Genomic DNA, 21,002 nt, shown 5'->3' with positions numbered 1-21,002 from the left:
CCTCTCATCACAACTTCTGTTCAGCTGCCTCATTAGATCAGATGCAGGGCTACACAGCTCGATTTAGGGCCTTGCATCACAGCACCTCATTGGTGGCCTCATTGGAATCAACGCAGCACGATGCAAATTGACACAGGACCTCACGTCACAGCCTTCGCTGCTCCTCATTGGAACCGATGCAGTGTGACTAACACTTTCCATCAAGGGCATAAGGTACAAATCTCAGTTCCGTCGCAGTCAGTCTGAACTTGTGACTTTGTGACTTTGACCTGGGGTGACTGGGGTCGAATGTTGGCATTGTTCAGCATTCCGTCCATCAATTGTTTTTTTTGCATTTGTCACCCTACGTGGGAAGTGTATGCCCAGATGTGGGTCCGTGCTCACTGCTCCACTGGATTCAAGCTAGTCTGGCTGATGACGGTTGATGCACCAAAACCGGTCCCAGGATGCTTGTTTCCGGTCCAGGGAAGCCCTGGCTTGGTAGTTCGGGCTGGACAGTTCCTAAAAGGAACAGGGTCAAGACTGATTTGCATATGGCTGGGTCCAAACTGGCGTGGGGTTGTGAGCAAAAGAATGATGGATTAAACCCAGATCCTTGTGACTGGGGTGAATGTTTGCACTGTTCAGCATTCCGTCCATCAATTGGTTCTTTTGCATTTGTCACCCTAAGTGGGAAGGCTATGCCCAGACATGGGTCCCGTGCTCACTGCGCTTCTGGATTCAAGCTAGCCTGGCTGATGAGGGGTGATGCCCTGAAACCGATCCCAGGTTGCTTGTTTCCGGTAGGCCTGGGCGAAGCACTACGCTACGCTCGCGTAGTTTGCGAAGTTCGCGCTACTTCGCGCTACGCGAACTGCACGTAGCACAGTGCGAACACGCGTAGCGTAGTGTTGCGTAGTGCTGCGGTCATTTTTTGCTTGCTCGCGGTCCTCAACGTCAAGTTGGCGACCGCGAGCAAGCAAAATGACATCCTGGCGAGACTTTTTCCTTGTTCGCGATCGCGAGCATGGAAAATAAACCTCCCGGTGAGATTCCCAACGCGAGAAGGTCAGGTTTCTCATTGCGAGGGGTCGCGTATGCTCGCGACCGCTCGCGATGAGAAACTACCAGTTCGCGTTGAGAAAGCTGCAGCTCGAGTAAAAATCTACTCGAGCAGCAGAAAACTACAGCCCGCACTGTGCAAGATGCCATTTTCAATGATTGCACAGTGCCGGTTGCTTGTCCGCACTGTGCAATCATTGAAAACAACATCTTGCACAGTGCGAACATGTTACTTCGCAGTTCGCGAAGTGCTACGCGTAGCTCGCGTAGTGCGAACTTCACTTTGCGTAGCTTCGTGAAGTGCTACTTCGCGAACTACGCCCACCCTTAGTTTCCGGTCCGGGCTAGACTGTTCCCATAAGGGATGATTTGCATATGGCTGGGTCCAAACTGGGGTGGCGTAGTGAGCAAAAGAATGATGTATTAAACCCAGACCCTTGTGACCGGGAGTACATTTTTGCATTGTTCAGCATTCCGTCCATCAATTGTTTCTTTTTATTTTGGAAAGTTGGCATTTTCCTGGCCTAACTATTTGGTCCCTGCGGCCTGTTTCTGGGTCCTATAGCTAGGTGTAGTTGTCAGATGGCCATTGTGTATTCCTCCCACTCAGTTTCCCAATAGGGTTCTAGATGTTGGCAGAATTAGCTGTGCGGGCTTGATGGGAGGGGGTGGAGTAGTCACCTACCACACTGGTCCAGCTCACACACAAAGGACTTCACTCTAGCCTATGGTGCCCCCAAACAGACTGAGATCACGACAGGGAGTCAGAAAATTCCAGACACCTATCTAAGAAGAAAACTTCTCTCACTTCAAAGGTGGCGTCAGCTATAAAAATAGAATCTCCAAACCTGTGGCTAGTACAGATGAAGTACTGCCTGCTGCCAGAGGAATGCCCCGCAACTTGAAGCCTGCTCTGCTGGCTGAGAAGGAAGCCTATACCTGCATCCATTCCTGTGACACCCGGCCTGCTCTTTATGCTATAGCGACGACCATCGGCAACACTCTCCTTGCTCCTCATGGCCTTTTCCCCCGCGAGCTGGACTCTCTATGATGGACTTTACAAGGTAACTATTTTCAGCTAGACTAACCTGGTTCCTGTATCTGGCCCAAGCTCCATCATGGTCAGGTTGTGCTTTTGAATTTCATCCGGTCTTGCACGACTAAGTAACTGCAAGGGGTGAGATCTGCTTTCAGGCGCTATACTTGCCTTACATCTTTGAAAATGCATATCTCCAGTTCTACCGATTCAATTGTTGTTGTTTGGACAAATAATTTATTAAAATGTTCTCTATTTTACTAAATTGGTGTGGGATTTTTCTTTTATTGGGTTTTAACTTGATTACTGTTTGTATGATACATAAATACTTTACAGATTGCCTCTAAGTGAAGCCTGACTACTTTTGTGCCAAGCTCCAGAAGGTTAGGCACAGGTTGATTTGGTGACTTTTGTGGCTCACCCTGACAAGGAATGTGGCTGTTGCTCGAGAAGGGCTCACACCCCCTCCCCACTCCTAAACAACAACCCAAATTCTCACACATCCAATAAATAGCATGCTGACTAATGTCATATGGGTAATTTTGGGCAAACAGTGAATAAAAGTGCACCATTTTATCATAAGTTTCTGAAATCTATTTTAGGAAGGGTGAATCCCAGAATATCTCTGAAGTGAGCAAGGGTTGGCTGGTGCAGCATAACATGACGAAATTGTTCTTAGAAATGTACCAATTAGCCTTTTTTTCAAAATGTTCTTGGAAGAGAACCCCTTCAAAAAGCCCTTCAAAAAGTCATACTCACTGGCTCGCTCAATGAATTTAGGGGCAGGAATTTACATTCCAACTCTTTTCGCCTGCCGCTATTGATTAAAGGTAGGTAAATGTGGAATTACAATCGCAGATAAGTGCTTACCTAAATACACTCACGCTTTGACATACATCAGTATTAACTCATCTCTCTCCCACCCATTTCAACCTCGAATACTAACACAATTCTTCCCACCCTTAATTCATACCCTTCAGTCTCTGACAAACCGTTGTATGGCCCCCAAAAAATCTAAGTCATCAATACCATAGTACTCTTTTGGTATTTTCTAAAGCACAACACAAACAAAAGAACCATGTTCAAATTAAAATGTCTTTGTACAAATCTCAAAAACCACACAGAACTTGCAGCTTCTTGTTATTACATTAGCACAGTATAATCAGACAACAGAAGCACACCAGTCTTCAAAGCAGTAGAGCAGGGTATCAGTCCTCCTTCCCCCATACACATCACACACCGTGCAATAGTCCACTATAGCATTTGGACTCATGCGACACTATTAGATGTAACGTTGACACCGCTCATATCTCTAACAGCAAACACCTCATTACTGCACTCCCAGTCCTCTCATGGCTTTGATTCCAATCACTTCGCATTCTCTAGGCTGTATTAACCCCTGAAAGCCACCACTCCTAATGCAGACCCTGCAAAGGAGCCCATGATAGGTGGCTGGAATGAATGTACAGAAGGCAGTACAAGAGAGGCTGGAAGAGTTGTGCCACTGAAGAAAACCTATAATACAAACACCCTAGATTCACTGGCGTCTGCCTGTAGGAGGTGAATAGGTAATATATAATGCATGGATAGTACAAAGGAATGCTATCATAATGTCTACTTTCAATCATTTTCGTTCAGGTTTGATTTCAGATGCCAGATTTTATGAGCACATGCACATGATTGCTTGGGACAACAATAAGACACTTAAAAAGAATACCTTTCAGAAACAAAAAGGGGGAGGGGAGGTGAGGAAATGATAAAAATGCATTTTTGTAGTTGTTTTGCTTTCCACTGCACACAAAAGCTTCACCTCTCCAGTATCATCTTGGAGTTAGCTGACTCATCTGAGATTAGTATTTAAAGGGCTCCCGACTTCCTAATGACACATCCAGGGCCAGGCTTAACTTTTTTTTGAAAGACTCTATGAATCACATAGGTCAGGTTGATTCCCTGCTGGATTGCCTTTACTCACTGTGACTTCTAAGTTACTTTTCTGAATGGCAGAAGCAACCCACGAAGAAAACGTAATAAACTTTCCTTTGATAGCTCTGCTCCAGGTGAAGAAGCTGTCAGGGTTTTTTATGAACATCAGACGACTGGCCATTTGTTTTAAAGATTCCTCATTCACAGAGCAGATTATCAGATTTACAGTTTACTCTACCAATATATTTTCCTATGAAGCTGGCTAGGATTATACAGCTCAATAAAAATAAAGCCACATCTTTTGTTACAAACTTTGTAAAGCTGCTGAGGGAATTGGTAACCGCGTGGCCGTGGTGTTAAAGCTTTTATAAACCGTGCCCGTACTTTATATACACGCTCCTCTTGCTTAAGATTTATCCCTGTTTGTCTGTGAAGCTGAATATATGTCAGAAACCATTTAGAAAAGGTGATAAAAGGCTCAAGAAAAAAGAAAAGCAGTATTTTGTCTGATGTACGTTTGTGGCATCTTTTCAGCCTTTTCATTTTTCAGTTCAGAAGTCTCTAGCTGCTTCTCATGGTGGTAATCAGCGATGGTCCAATCGCATCACAAACGTTTCAATTCAAGATTTTTACTAGAAATGATTTTAAAACCATTTTTTTTGTTTGAACGAATAAGTCATTATTGACAAAATATATTGTTATTGAATAGTATTTTAATTACGTAAATAGGTGCTACAAAACTGAAAAGTCCTGGCGACTCCTTCTGTGTGCTTATCTGTTTGACTGTTTGCTTATTTGTGCGTCTGCACACTTATCTTCCTTGTTGTTTTCCTATATGTCTGAAGGTGGCTCTGATTATCTAGATAATAATCCCAGCAAATTACGATAATACCTTGGTGCATGAGGCTGTTTGTGGGGTATATGAGGTTTAACTTGAAGTGAAGTATATAGTGTTGCGTTTGGGATATGAGGCTGGGCCTGGGCATATTAGACCTGTGTCTTGACATATGAAGTAAATTATGGGCACACCATGAAGTATTGGGATTCTTCAGGACATTTGGACATAGGAAGGGCCTATGTCCTATTACCTTCAGCCATTAATGAAATGCCACAATAAGGTATTACACCCTGTATTGTGTTATGATAATTTTCTTATTTGCTTATGAGTATTTTAGTTGTGATATTTAGCATATAAATGTATTTCTTTTGCATTTAAATAGCAACGTATTTGGTGTTGCTATAACCTACGGATGTACAATTCATTCTAACAAAAGGCTTCTTCCTCTGCTAATGAACAGAAAGGAACATTTTAACAAAGGGAGATGATGCAATACAATTCATTTATAAAGCGCACAGTTCCTTTCGAAGAAGCATCTTGGCAAGTATTAGGGCTAACCCAAGAGGCCAGCTCCCAAGAATGGGAGATTACGCACAAAAATTAAAAAAGAAACGTCTTCAGTTTTTTTCTAAAAGTAGCTTCAGAAGGGGCTAAATGAAGACAAGGCGGACAGGAGTTCCAACACCAAGCAGTAAGGTACACAAAGGATCTCCCTCCGCTCCTAGCCTTGCGACTCTGGGGAGTTTGAGATAGCTTTAGGTTATTTCATCGCAAAGATCTATCCTGACAATAGGCTTCAAGTCTTTCCTTAAACAGAGCAGGCCTTTATGCTCAAATGCTCTATTATAGGCAAAGGTTAGAGCCTTACATTGAATCCGTTTGATAACAGGCAGCCAGTGTAATTGTCACAAAGTGTCGCACTGATAAACGTGCAAGAAGTATCAAAACTAAATGAGCCACTGCATTTTTAATAAAATGCACTGACTCAGGTATGCCGACAAGCCCAGATACAGGCTGTTTGCATAGTCCGATTTAAAAGTTACCAGAGAATAAACAACAGTCTTGTGAGTATCCACTCCCACCAACTGCAACATCCTCCCTGAAGGTTTGAGTGTTGCAAAACAACTAGCAGACATGGCTTTAACTTGGGGTTCAAAAGAGAGATTATTTTTTTTTATAGAGTTTTATATAGCGCGAACTTGACCCGAATCGGGTATCAGAGCGCTTTACATAGCACCAGTTACGTTACATGAGGACACATTCATTTTTTTTAGGCACGGGGAGATTAAGGGGCATATGTATCAAACGATTTTGTATTCGCAAACGCTGCGAATCGCAAAAAAACAGCGTTTGCGAATACAAAATCGCAAAAGGAGATGTATGATTTCAGCCTCGCAATCTTAAGGAATCACAAAATTTGCGATTTCTTAAGTTTGCGTAAGCATTTAAGAAATCGCAAATTGCGATTTCTTAAATGCAATGTAACACGCACCCAAGTTGTGCGATTTCTTCTTAAGAAATCGCAAATTACCACCAACTTCAAGGTGGTGGTAAATTGCGATTTCTTTGAAATATGCACTCTTTTTCCATATTTCAAAGTGCCATGTGGTGCACATACATGCCCTTAGGGCATGTATGTGCGCCATATGTGCACACATGCTGATTTCAGGGGTGCATCAGGGTGTCATCATGACACCCTTGCACCTTTGAAAATATTCTCAATTTGCGATTAGCAAATAGCGATTCGCAAATTGAGAAGGACTTCCCATTCATTGCTATGGGCCTCCTGGCCCATAGGAATGAATGGGAAGGTATTCCTTAATTGCGATTTCGCAATTTGCTAATCGCAATTAAGGAATTTTAAGAAATCGCAAAAATTGTGCGATTTTTTAAATACATCCCGTTTTGCAATTCTCAAATAGCGATTCTCTAAAAATCGCTATTTCAGAATCGCAAATGGAGATGTTGATACATATGCCCCTAAGTGATTTGCCCAGAATCACAGGATGTTCAGCGTCATTGCCGAGACTCGAACCCAGTTCCCCAGGTTAGAGGTCGACTGCCCTAGCCGGTTAAGGCCAACTCCTCTTGAATCTAATTTGATGCTCAAGTTTCTTACAGATGAAGAGAGAACAGGAGGGAACCCCAGCTCAGAAGGCCACCAATATCACGATTCATGGCAACATTTAGCTCCCAAAAAGAATCTCCATATTATCGGAGATAACCCTAAGACAATTACTGTTCATCCACTCACTGACTGATTTAAGACCTATTTTAAAGGTGCTGAGAGCTTTCACATCATTCTCCTGAAAAGATGGAAGGAGATGAGCATCATTAGCATAAGAAATCACACATAAAACCCAGGATTCAACAAGGCTCCAAGTAAACATTGAAGAGGGTGGGACTCAGAGGACAACCCTCTGTGAAAACATTTATCTGATATCAGTAGGCAGTTCAATGACACTCTTGAGCTCTTCATGCGAGGGATGCATTTAGCCTAACACAGTTAAGTAGGAGCAATACTTCCCTTCTCTTTTTTAAAGTTTTAATTATCGGTTTTACAAAACATGTTTTTGACAACATTTATATGTAGTCACAGACAATAATGAACCATACCTAGTGATGAAGTACATCCATGTAGGAAAGTGGGATTCTGGTTGACAGAGGAATGCACCCTGTCCAAGCAGGAACCATAATCCTAGTCAGGGTAAGTCATATACTCATCCTAAATTAATCTGCACCCATCCTCTGGTAGCTTGGCACATAGCAGTGAGGCTTAACTTACAAAACAATGTCTAAAGTATTAATACAACACTTAAAACAGTAAAACAATGGAAACACCACACAAAAAGATACCACACCTGGATAGAAACATAGAACTTAATTTCTTGAATAAAACAAGACCCAAACAACAAAGGTCCAATAAGTAGAACAGGAGTTATGAATTTGTCATGAATTTCTTGAAACCTGGGTTATCTGGTTACGCTAGACCGGGTCAAATCCAAAAGTTCAGGCTGACCCCGATGGAGCACAGGTCAGATACAGGGAGCAACCTTGTGTAGCTGAAAACAGTACCTTGGTTTGGGGTTGCATCAGCGTTGAGGGCGAGATGCAGCAGCAGTCGGTGGTAATGGGTCGGTGCTGATCCTTAGGATGTAGGCTATGTGTCAGTTCTAAGCCACGTACATTCAGAGATGAGTCATCGTTGATCCCCTCTGATCTAGGCGATGCAACATTGTCAAGCTGCGCAGCTGGTGATGTCACGTTCCAGATCCTGGCATCAGCGGCAATGCATCAGCATTGAGGGAGATGTGCTGGTTCCAAGCTGTGCAACAATGGCAATGTGTGGGTTTTTGTAGTTGCAGTACTTTACACCCACTACCTAGGGCCCATGACCGGATTGGCACCACTTGGCAGGGCTAGACCCCTAGCTGGCAGAGTCCAGGCACTGGTTGTGGAGTGGATTGAAGTCTTTAATGTCCCTGAGACATCCAACAGGAGGCAAGCAGGAAAGCCTTTTGAGCAACTATGGGTTAGATTGGTGTAGGTCCACACATTCTCACCCAGGTGAGTAGGGCAGCAGACAGACCAAGCACAGTAAAAACGCAGTTCTTCCAGAGAAGCAGTCCAGCAGAGTGGCAGTTCCTTCCGTGGCACAGCAGCCCTTCTTCTTGGCAAACCACAGGCCCAGAAGTGTACTGAGTTGGTATGGCCAGAGGACCAGTACTTATACTCAGTGATGCCTTTGAAGTGAGGATGACTTAAAAGAAGGGTCTTTGAAGTGTACAGAGGTCTTTTCTTCCTGCTCTGGCTCCAGACTCACCACGGAGGGGTATTCATCCCTTTGTGTGTGGACAGGTCACGGCACCTTCATGTGTAAGTGTGAGGCTGTGCCCAGCTTCTCCCTCCCATCCTGGATAGCCCATCAGGATAAGGATGGCACATCAGACACACCTGAGCTCCCTTTGTGTGTGGCTGTCTAGAGGGGATACACAAAGTGAACTGTCACCTTGCCCAGCCAGTGATCAGAGACAGGCAGCTGACACCAAATTGCTAAGAGCAGGAAAATGCTTAACTTTCTAAAAGTCCAACTTTCAGAATAGTAATTACAAGTCCAATATTACCATTAAAGAGGATTTATCATTACCATTTCATAGGTGCTAAACATGGCATATCACCTTCTCTCAATTAGGAATTACAGCAGTAATCTCTAGTTGATAGAAACACATTTACCTGGACATGTAAATCTTAAAAGTACATGTCCTACCTATTGATTACACAGCACCCTATGGGCTACTAGGGCCTAGCTTAGGGGTGGCCTATATGTTATAAAATGGGAGTGTAAGACTCAGCAAAGGGTTTTAGATGTCAAGTCAACATGGCAGTGTAAACTGAATTCAGGCTCTGCAGTGGTAGGTCTGTGACTTGTTTAAAGGGCTACTTAAGTGGGTAGCACAAGCAATGCTGCAGAACCACTGGTAGAATTTAATTATAGCCCCTGTGCACCTATAGTGCAGTTTACTAGGGACTTAAAAGTAAATTAAAAATGCCAATTGGGTATGAACCAATGTTAGCATGTTTAGAGGCGAGAGCACATGCACTTTAGCACTGGTTAGCAGTGATAAAGTGCTCAGAGCCCTAAAGCCTACAAAAACGAGGTCTGAAAAAGAGGAGGAAGGCAAAACATTTGGGGTGATCCTTCAGAGAGGGACATTTTCCAACACTCCAGTACTGCTAAAAGGTGGCATATCTTGTAAACATCACACTTCAAAAATATTGATTTAAAGACAGATATTTTTAGACAAGTGGTTTGGTATAAGATACAGCTAGGGAAGGCATTTTCTGATACACTGTTTGCAATAAGCTAAGAGAACTTTCATAATCTACAATTGCTCAACCTCTTCCAACCCTATTCCTGCCAATCCTTCTGTTGGTATGATCTAGTTTAATATTAGAATATCAAAGTTATTGTTGCTACATTGTGGGTCTATATCAGTGCTGATTGTGCCTCTATGGCCACGGCTTAACGTGTCCCTATAGCAAGAAAGGCATTCATCTTACCCTGCAGTCTATTATTTGTTCACATGATGTCATTTTCCACAATTCAGCCAGCCAATCTCTTTTTCTTGATGTGATGTGGGATTGCCAATGTCCAAGTAGGGGCACTTTAACTGTCGCCAGTGCTAGTGACAGACATCTGTGTTGTTGGAATGTTAAGTCAGTCAGGTCAGCAGTATCATGCAGGACAATCTATCTGTGAAATGAATATTGGAATCACTGTTCCTGAAAATAGTTTCCCATAACAATTTCCAGTATGCTGCAAGGGTCATGCATGACCATAGTATATAAGTTGCAGTATAAGTGTTGATGCTGTAATTAAGATATCAAAGGGGCATTAGGCAAGAATGGGACTATTTAAGTCTCTCATAGACATAGTCCAATGCTATTAATAGATCATGCAGATGACAGCATTATAAAGTTAATAGCCTTGTGGGTTTATTACCAAATATGCTTACAGAAAGCAACACGTTTAATTAATAAATCGGAGAGTTTGGATACTTATAAGTATCTAAATACATTGGTAACATAGACTGACGTTGTCTGTCTCCACAGAAAGCCCTGCTCTGTGCCCTGTAGCTAAAAGTAAAATGAAGCAATGTTGGCTGTTCCCTCATAATCATGCCTTTTATAGTGTTTTAAGACAAAAGGCATACATATTTTAATTGCATGGCATTTCATAGAAGGATTGGATTATGAAGGTTTCCTTCATGACAACCAATAAATATATTAGCTGGTACAACACCACTAGAAACTCCAACGTCCTAAAGCATCATTTTGGTCAAATCTGTACATATTTAATTAAGGTGATGGAATCATAAATTATGAAACACATAAATACACTAGCATGTTCAGCTACCAGCAGAGCTCTGCTAAGTGACCTTGAGCTTGTAACAGAAACATGTCCTTCCCTTCAGAGAGCAGAACAAATTATAATTCATTTGTTTAACTCTGAGACAATGGCTGAAGTTGTATTTCTGTTAATGCATAATGTTAGTCATTTCTGAATGCATAATAGGTTTAGACATTCTTGATGCTGGTCGTAGGTTTATATAGAAGAGCAATGTCTGGCAGATGGGTTAGATCAGAGATCTCCAACCTTTTCTGTAGTGAGAGCCACTTCTGATCAGTGAAAATCATTGTGAGCTATTGAAGGCTGATCAAATTGTTTCATTGTTACCAGACACCCCCACGCCTAGCTTTATTGACTTTAAACCTAATGCCCATAGAGTCAGATACTATGGCTTGAACAAAATGCATTGACACAGGGCACTATAACAGGGCTGCGATGTATGTCAGTGAGAGCGTGGTCTTGAGGGATGCATGAACATATGTGCATATGAATGAGATGTATTTGTATGGGTGCCTGAGAGCCTGTGTCATATGTACTGCAGCACAGGACATAACTCTCACCATTTGGGACACAGTTACATGTAGAACATACACATTCCATCATTTTTATTAAATGGGAGAAATTAAAAGTACAAAACATTTTTTGCAAAAATTTTGATCATATGGAACATTTTTCTGCACTTTAAATGTATCTCTTTTAAAACTATAGGCTGTATTTTTCAGTTATACTTATGGCACAGTATCCACTGGCTACTGGTAGCAAGAGGCCTGCCGTTTATAAATGCAACACTTAGGAATGGGAGAAAAATGTAAAAAAGTGTTAACTTAATCATTAAGGTAACTTTTAATTTTTTAATTTTCTCCCATTTAAAATCTTTCAGAAACATCATTTTGTTTTCAGCTCCAACATTGAGTTGATATGGAATTTTATTTAGTAGTTAAATACCTAAATGCTTGAGTTGTTCACATCTTTGCCCTAGCTCCATCCTAGAAATAAATCTGACTGTGCACTGCTTATTATCATGCACTGCTATCAGCAGCCTGATGATAATAATGTAAAATAAATACAACCTTCACTTGACTTTTAAAAGGAAAATATGACCTTGTGCTTATTTAAAAATGAACTCAAGTCTTCGAACTACTCTGAAGGTGTCTGAGAACTACTGGTAGGTAGTGAACGACCGGTATGAGACACCTGGGATAGATATAGGGCTTTTTAATATGAATCTATGTGAGGTAAACCCATTCCTTCTAGATGTTGTCATTCTATTGGTTTCAGAGCTATCAGTCTCAGTCTCTGGTGACCCCAGACAAGGATCGTATGTCTTGATCAATATTATAGAGCTAAGATAGTGTGTAAATCAGTGAATGCAAGCTGAGGACTTAAAGGTAGTATCAGGCGACCACCATTATAATGGTTTGGATGCTTTTTCAGAAGGGACAGTTGCATTTGGTGCTATCAGGTGTAATTATTCATTGTTTAATATTTTCTGAATTAGATGTATTAAATGGTCTTTCAACATTGTCTAGTCCACTTTTTAATAGAATGTCCAGGTATTTAAGTATGTCTCAATTCCATTGAAAATTAAAGCCTTTAATAGAAGATCTAGTGGTGACCCTCGACATGGGTAAGGTTTCATTGCTTTCCCAAAATATCTTAATATTCAGAGAAATATGAGAAGTTATTAATTATAAACAGTAATGTGAAGGTTTGAGAGTCTTTGAGAATGAGTAGTAAAATTCTTACCTTGATGTGGATACCTCTGATCTCAATTTATTTGATGGGTGACAGTAGCTAAGTATTCTAAGTAGACCTGGGCAAAATTAATCTTACAGTGGGCTAATTTGCATAACATGGGGAATTTCACGTTATCTTTGTGAGTTGTCTTATTACATTTGTAAAAGTTACCAGGGGAGGGCATCTTCCCAGCGGGGTTTATTATAGGGGAGATTTGATATGGCTGTAGCTTTTTAACCTTTAGATACCCCACCTTCTCGGAGGCTCCATTCTTCAGGAGTGAGGGAGGGCACTGGGATGGCTGTTGAGAGCCAACTTCCTTTTTCATGGTGTCTTTGGGGTCTGACCTGTATACATCCTTGTAGAAATGAGGCAACGTTATTCACAATGTCTTGAGGAATTAAATGTAGCTTGCCCTTGAAACCACAAGTAGCTGAAATTGCTAAGGCTGCATCTCTCTTTTTAAGGTAACCTGCCAGCAGCCTACTACCTTTATTTCCATGTTCATAATGATGGAAACATGGGTGGGAGGGCATATGTTCTGCTTTTGAGGTATAAAGGAAGTTCAGTGCCAGCTTTGTTCTCTCTATGTGGTTGAAATTGCTGTCCATGGGGAGCTGAACTTAGTTCTGGTTCAAAGCTCAGATAGAGGATTCTAGTTCAGTTCCTCTCTGTTTGTATTGTTTTTTTTAGAATGGCCATATCTCTCATCAGTTAATAGGCCTGCCTTGTCTGCTTCCCACAATGTCTGCATGGACAGCACTAATCCTTTGTTTTCAACGATGTATGTTTTGATATGGTCATTTGCCATATGTTTAATCTAATAGTAGTTTGTATCGAGAGACAGTCATATGCCAAGACTTGTGGTTGATAAGGTGATGATGATGATGAGAGACTTTTATAAAGCGCTACATATACCCTGAGGTGTCTAGGCGCTACGTTCCGACAGACAGAACTAGATGGAGTTGTTGGAGCTCAACCTCTAAAAAGCCAGGTTAGCATTTCTGAGGCAATGTTCTAAAGTCAAGTATATTGGGGCATGATTTGAGAGAATCCCTTCCATGACTGCACACCTAGAGAGCAACAGAAGCAATGAAAGGTCATGAGGAACTAATCAATCCTAGATTCAGAGCCTGTTACAATTTTAGATAAAGCAGTAATCCTTTCCTTTTGGGTTATAGAAGTATCACATCCGCACATCTACAGGTCTGTAATCTTCCACCAGATCATTCAGCAGGGACCAAATTGGGCCATTGTTAATATCAGGATTTCCAATTCTATACACAATATAATCTGGAGCCAGGTTCCTATCACCTCCACTAATTGCCTGGATATGGCCACATCTGTCTGTAGGCTGGAAATGATGGATCAATGTAATGTTTTAGTAGTCTGGTGCATGAACTAATCGCACAATTAGGCATTTGTTAAGTAGAGAAAATTTGACAAAGACATATTTCCCTTCATTTTCTGTCTGTGTTTTAGGATTCTGTATAGTAAAGATTTTTTGATCATTATAGCTACATTGCATTTCTTGAAACTGTTGTTGGGAGTGTAAAGAGCACCATTTGTGGGCACCATGCACCTTTTCTACCAATCACTTCTTGGTGTGTATGTGGATCCAGTTATGAAGAGCAAGCTGTCAAGCAAGTGGAATTGGTGGGATAACTGCAGTTCCAGGATTCAGGAATGACAGAATAGATCAGTCAATAGAAACACATCCAATCTTTCTTTTACTGAATTGGTTTTGAGACATAGGATTTAGGAGGTGCATGGGGAGTGGGGTCGAGAATAGTGATAGGAACTGGTTTAATTATTTGCCTCAGTCAGTTGGTATTCATTTACACTTCCTGAGTTTCAGCAGCTAGCTGGACATGTTCCTTTCTCTGTTCTTCACTAAGGTTTCAATTACATGATTACATTCTTCTCTATAGGATGGTGTAGGAGTCTGCCCCTAGTTTTTGTTTTCATATTGGTGTTTCTTCTGGTATGGCAGGGGTGGGTGAGGTATTGATTGGTGAGGGATCATACGGTGTTCATGCCTGCTGCACAAGACTGTCCAGGAAGTATTTTAAGGTTCTCTTATTCCATGTACTCTTAAGATGGGTTTGTGTTGGAAATGGGGGTCTCTAGATGGCAATGGTTTGCACCTTTGCCCAAATGGGGACCCTTCCTTCTAGTCAGGATGAGGGGGATACACTACTGAAATAGCCCCTGCTCACCCCCTTGGTAGCTTGGCATGAGCAGTCAGACTTATCTCAGAGGCAGTGTGTAAAGCATTTACACATAAACAATAGTAATACAGTGAAAACACTCCAAACAGACACTGCGCCAGTTTTAGAAAAATAAACAATATTTATCTGAGCAAACGAGACCAAACGAGACCAAAATGATAAAAAAACAACATACAGTAATCAAATATATGCACTTTGCAAGAATGACTTTAAAATGCATTTCCTTAAAGCCGGTAGCTCTGTCAGGGGCTACCTCAGGACTGAAAACAAAAGAGCCCAGCAGTTCCGGCTGACCGCGTTGGTGCGGACAGGCGTTAGTGTCAGCACAGCAGACTCGTAAACAGTACCTTTGGTTCTGGCTGACTGCGTTGTTGCGGGCCTGTCAAAGCAACCATGGTGGTTGCAATGTGAAGCTTAGTGGTGTGGCGTGTGGTGCCCTCAAGTCGTGGTGCAGGCAACAGCTCAGTGATGGTCGTCCAGTAGCGTCGGTGAGACTAGGCCAGTGGTGTGGAGTGAGGCAGTGCTTGTTACGGTGCTGACAGGTCACAGTGCAAGCAACAGTGCCGGTTGATGGGAGTTGGCATTGGTCGGGCCAGACTGCGGTGTGCGATGGGGCGGTGCATCGTGTGACTTATGAGTGGTGGCCCCAAACTACGGTGAGGTTTTGGGTGTCGAGGTGAGTGTGCAGTGATGTTGTCGGTGAGACCAGGGTGGCAGAGTGAAGTGAGGAGGTGCAGAGTGCAGTTCCCATAGGTCGTAGTTTAAGCAGTGGCTCGGTGGTGGCAGTGGATGTCGTCATCCGTGAGACCAGGGTTGCGGTGCGAAATGCGGCGGTGCCTTCTGCAGTGCCTTCAGGGCACGTAGCCAGCAGTGGTGGCTCCTCTGTGGCAACTGAAACCCACGGTTCCAGAGGCAGAACCCAGAGGAAAGTGAAGTCTTTGCTGTTCCGGAGACTTTGTGAACAGGCGGCAAGCTCTATTTCAAGCCCTTGGAGATACTCAGCGAAAAGTGAAGCCCAGTCCTTTCACTGCTCAAGGCAGAAGCAGTGACTGCACGCCAACCCAGCAAAGCAACAACACAGCAAAGGGGCAGTACTCCTCCCGGCAGTACTTCCAGCTCTTCTTTTTGGCAGGTTCCTCGATCCAGGTGACTTCTCTGAAGTCTTTGACCGACGATGCACCTTGGCGGATAGAAGAGCAGGTTTGTCCCAGTCGTCCCACTTTTCTCAGAGCAGTTCTTAGCCTAAAAATGTATAAGTCCCAAGTTTAGGATTTTGGCTATTTGGGCACATTTAGCACTATCACCAAGGGTCTAGGACTGGAGGAGCACCACTTGGGTGTTAGGACTCACTCAGAGTGGGTCCAAGTGCAGTTACATGGCAGGACTTAGAATCATGCAGTTCTCTGAGAGTCCTTTAGCAGGTCTAGAAAGTAAACCAAAGTGGGTATGAGGGTCCCCTTTTTAGACATGGTTCCTTCTTTGAAGTGGGAGAAGTTTCTAGAGAAATTCCTATGAAGTGCTTGAAGTTTCCTGACCCCTGGCTCTAAACTGGCTGCATTAATATTGCATATGTGACAAGCCCTTTGTGTGGAGGCATGATCTCAGCCTATCCATTTGCAAGTGGGACTGTGCCTTGCTCTTCCCCCTCCTGCCAGTTTATAGTCCTTCCAGGCACACATAATCCCTCTATTGTGTGGCTGTCTAGGAAGAGTAAACAAAGTCCAGCTGCCAACTACACCCAGTCATGTATCCCAGGAGGGTCTGCAGGCAACAAATAGCTCAGGACAGGAAAATACCAACATTTTAAAGTGGTGCTTAAATGCTTACCTGTTCCCCCATCAAACGTTAGCATTTATTAAATGTAATAAGGCAACCCAATGTTATCTTATAGTAGAGGTAGGCCTCACACTAGTGAAAAATGAAAGTAGGTGTATTCACCATCAGGACATGTAAAACTTATAAGTACATGTCCAGCCTTTTAATTTCAATGCACTATTAATATGCAATAAAAGAGGAGGTTAAGTCTTGGAAGGGTATTATTTTGCCAGGTCGAATTGGCCCTTTAAAACTGCATTCAGACTGCAATGGCATGTCTGGGGCATGCTTTAAGGGGCTAGTTAACAGCGCAGCACAGTAAGTGTTGCAGGTCCACTAGCACCAATTAATATACAGACCCTTGGTATATGGTATACCACTCTACATGAGACATATACTTAAATTAAATATGCCAATCAGGTGTAAGTCAATGTTACCATGTCCTAAGGTCAACAAAATGAATTCCGCAAAAATAGGAGAGGTGAAGGCAAAACGTTTGGGGGAAGACTACCTTAGGGCTGACAGGTCTAACACCAGTCCATGCTTCTTTTCTGTCAGTCTTCTTTGGCTTACATCCTTTTTCCAAGAACCGCAAAACTATTCTGAAAGAATGACATGTCATTGAGTGGCTGTGTGCGAGGTATAATCCACTCAATCTCAATCTAGACTGGTATTAACTCTATTTATGCTCTCTTGAGCCTTTACCAGAGTTCAATAATAGGCATCTCACACACTTGGTAGTATAGACTTGTTCGGCTCTTTTTTCAAGGAATTGTCAGCAGTTGTGTGACCAGTAACATATCATGTCATTACCCTATTCAAATCCAGTGGGACTGGGTGTTGTAGGGTGAGATCAGACTGCCAGAAATAGTGGTGGAGAACTTTCGCACCAGATGAAGCTGCACTCAACATGTAGTGCTGTATTCAAGTTCAGTTTTTGAACCTTTGTCTTTTATGATCTTCTCATTGGTTTATATGTAGAATTTCATCTGCAGTTTGGATACTTCCAAAGGTGGTCAAAAGCCTTTGAGTGATGTAACTGCGCCTTGTATGTTGTAGAATCCGTGCTGAGGAAATGCATCATGGTCTTTCTAATGAGCATAGGGTTCTTGGATTAGTGGTGGTAAATTGGGAGTGTGATGCAATTCCAAAGTGGTAACAAAGATGATCTGTGTATCTTCTGCTCCCTCTGTAACTGGGTTGCTCAACAATGTGATTGTAGCCTCCGCGTCACTGATTCCATCTTTGCAACAGATATACTTCGAGGCCGGTAGTCTCTTCCCGAACTCTAAGGTTGAGTTCCATCTCTCACTGGTATGCCCTTTGATTGTTCCTCCAGTTGAGGCTACCCATATATGATTGTGCAGGTGACAGGCTTGGCCCTCTCTTCATGCCTGAAAACACTGATAAGGCTGTGACAAAGCATATGTCTGACACTCTCTGGGTCTAGAACTCTCATCTCCAGCATCCCCCTGGCCCTGAGTGACTTCAAAAACAGCTCTTTGTCTTTAGTATAACTTCTTCTCCTCAAGTCTGCATCAAGTTCCTGACTGGCCATATCCAGTCCATTCCAATTTTAGTGATAATCAGAGCAAACTCATTCTATGCACTCATTTTCTAAGATAAGAAGCAACAGTACAATGTTAAACTGAATGCTATACCAGGTAACCGATATATAGTAATATCAGTGCAAACATTGCTCAAAGTTACCATCTGTAATAGGGTTTGAAAGACATGGCTTTAGGTCGAATTACGGAAGCTTGCTAATCGAGACTACGTATTGATCTAAACTGTGCCATTGTTGGAGCCATACTTTGACATTGTGACTAATACTTTCGACAAGATGCTCTGACCAGATTTAAGTTTGTATTAATTAGATGTCAGCTCTCCTTTCCCTAGGCCATTATTTGCCCTTGCGATGAGCATTCCCTACAAACCCTGGAGCATGTTGTATTCTTTTATAAATGTTTCCATATTTATACTAAAAGATTTTTTTGTCAAAATCTTTTTATTAAGTTTACAAAAGTATACAATCTTTGTAGCTCAGTCGAGCTCAAATACACGAAAAATGAACATGCCAAGATCATCAGTTAGCTAAAGGTAATGCACAGTTTGATCACAAGTTCCCTGCATGCCTGAAGGGGTTAACTAGGAGCAGAAAGTCCCATTAATAAAAAGATTCACTTTAACACATGATATGTCTTATATTGCTTCTGCGCCCTATTCCGGGACTCAACAGTTAAACCTAACATAAAACAGAAACATACAAGAAAAAAAAAAAGGAACATTTCCGAGGTGTCATGTGTCATCAGTGCGCAGTTGTGATGAGGATAGGGGGAGTGTGGGGCATGTGTACCCTTGCACCTAGTGGTGAGTGAATGAAGGTCTATGAACCCCTCATGGGGGCCCTCTTTATTAAGTCAGGAAGAGGTGGAGGGCTCTCAACCTGGGCCCGCAGGCAAACAGTGGTAATCCCTCTGACAGATAGCTCACCAAGGGACTCCAGATATAGTCAAAACATTTACAAGAGTCTTCAATGACATCTGAAATCCGTTCAAGAGCTAGAGCTTGCCATAAACGGGCATGCCATTGGGTCAGAGAGGGGGCTTCGGGTCTTTTCCAGGCAGCTGCTATGGCCATCTTGAGTGATCGCCTTGTGTTTGGTGTTTTATGCCGGGGACTTGGAATCCCAAAAGTGTGTGTTCTAGAGAGGCAGGAATCGGGTATCCCAGGATTTGTTTAATTTGGGAGAGGATCTCTTTCCGGAAGGGTTGAATAGTGGGACAGTCCCACCAAATATGATGGAAGCCCCGCCAGCATCTATCAGACGTATTTGGGAAAATAGAGTGTAGTTTCTGGGGGTGAAGATACCATTCATCCATGATTTTGTAATGGGCTTCTCTAAAAAACATGGAGTGATTATATTTGGTAATATCATTGTAGAGGGACCCCCACTGTTTCTCCCTGATAGGAGCCTGTAGTATGTCATCCCAAAATCTTCTGTATCGTGGAGCTTGATGTGGGCCATGGGTGAGAAGGAGGGCCTACAGGAAGGAGACGCAGCCCTTAGCTGTGGTACCGGTTTGGACAAACTTTTCTATGGGGAGCAGAACCTTGGTTGCAGCTTGTCGCATCTGAGGTTGCTGTACCCAGTGTTTCAGTTGGATGTAATGGTACTCCTCCAGAGGAGGGAGCTTAAAAAGGGTTGCACAGTCTGTGTACGGTTGCAAGTCCCCTGCCTGGAAGAGGTCCGATATCATAAGGCATCCCCCTCCCTCCATTTATCAAAGTCCCTTAATCAAGTGCTGGGGAGAAGGTGGGGATTAAGTGTATAGGGGTGTAAGGGAAAGGTAATGTAGTCAACTGAAGCTGAACTGAAGGCTGTGGGGGTTATTTGGCCCGTCCGCTTTCAGTTTCCAGGGCAGATCCCAGATTGTTCTTCCCGCAATCTGCCTGTTTATATGTAGCCATAGTTTGTCTGATGCCTTAAGGGATCATTTCCACAGGACCCGTAATTGTGCCACTCTATAGTATGAAAGATAATCAGGGAGAGAGAGACCACCCTCTAGTCGTGGTCTTGTCAAGAGGCGCTTGGAAAGGCGAGCCTTCTGGCCTTGTCAAATGAATTTTATGGTCATGCTCTGTAGCTCTTAGAATAGATCCTTGTCCAGTGTGATGGGGAAGCCCTGGAAGAGATAGAGAAGGCGGGGCAGGACATTAATTTTGATGGGATTTATTCGGCCTATCCACGTTAGGTATGCTGCGCTCCATCTTTTAAGGGCAGCTTTCAGTTGTCGCAACAGGGGAGGAGAAAATTAGCTTTATACAAGTCTGCCAGTTTGGGGGTGATGTTAATGCCCAGGTATGTAATTTCCTTGTGCGCATACTGAAATGGAGAGGCGCCCTCAATGTCCCTCTGTAAATCTGGAGACATTGTCAAGTTAAGTAAGAAGAATTTAGAGAGTTTAACCTTGAACCCCGACACTTGTTCACAGTGAGTGAGTTCAACTTGTACCACAGGGAGAAAAGCAGTGGGGTTAGTAATAGGTAGTAGGACATCACCCGCGAAGAGGAACATTTTGTGTTTGTCTGATCCAAAGATGATGCCGCTGATCCCCGGGTTGGATCGTATTTGCGCCGCAATGGGTTAAAAAATGTGAATGTGGGTCCATTGTCAATGTTTCCCCTGCCCTACCCCCATTCCTGGGCGTCTGCCATGAACCAGGCAAGGCTCGCTCCCTCAGCTGCTCTGTACGTAAACTCCCTGCAGCTGCTCCCAAGGTCTACCTGCTACCACCGTGGGTAGGCCAACCATACAGGGCTATCATGCTGCTTCTTCTCGCCATCCACCCCCCCCTCACGGGCTTCCCACCTGTTTGACATGTTGCGGGGGGCCGCTACACACCTCAGCTTGTTGTAACACAGGCCTAGCTGTGGCCCATTCCCATCTGCCTCTCTGCGTCAGCTTCA

The sequence above is a fragment of the Triturus cristatus genome, chromosome 5_1, assembly GCF_964204655.1.
Source record: "Triturus cristatus chromosome 5_1, aTriCri1.1, whole genome shotgun sequence".
NCBI classification, from domain to species: Eukaryota; Metazoa; Chordata; class Amphibia; order Caudata; family Salamandridae; genus Triturus; species Triturus cristatus.
This window is presented reverse-complemented; position numbering follows the sequence as displayed.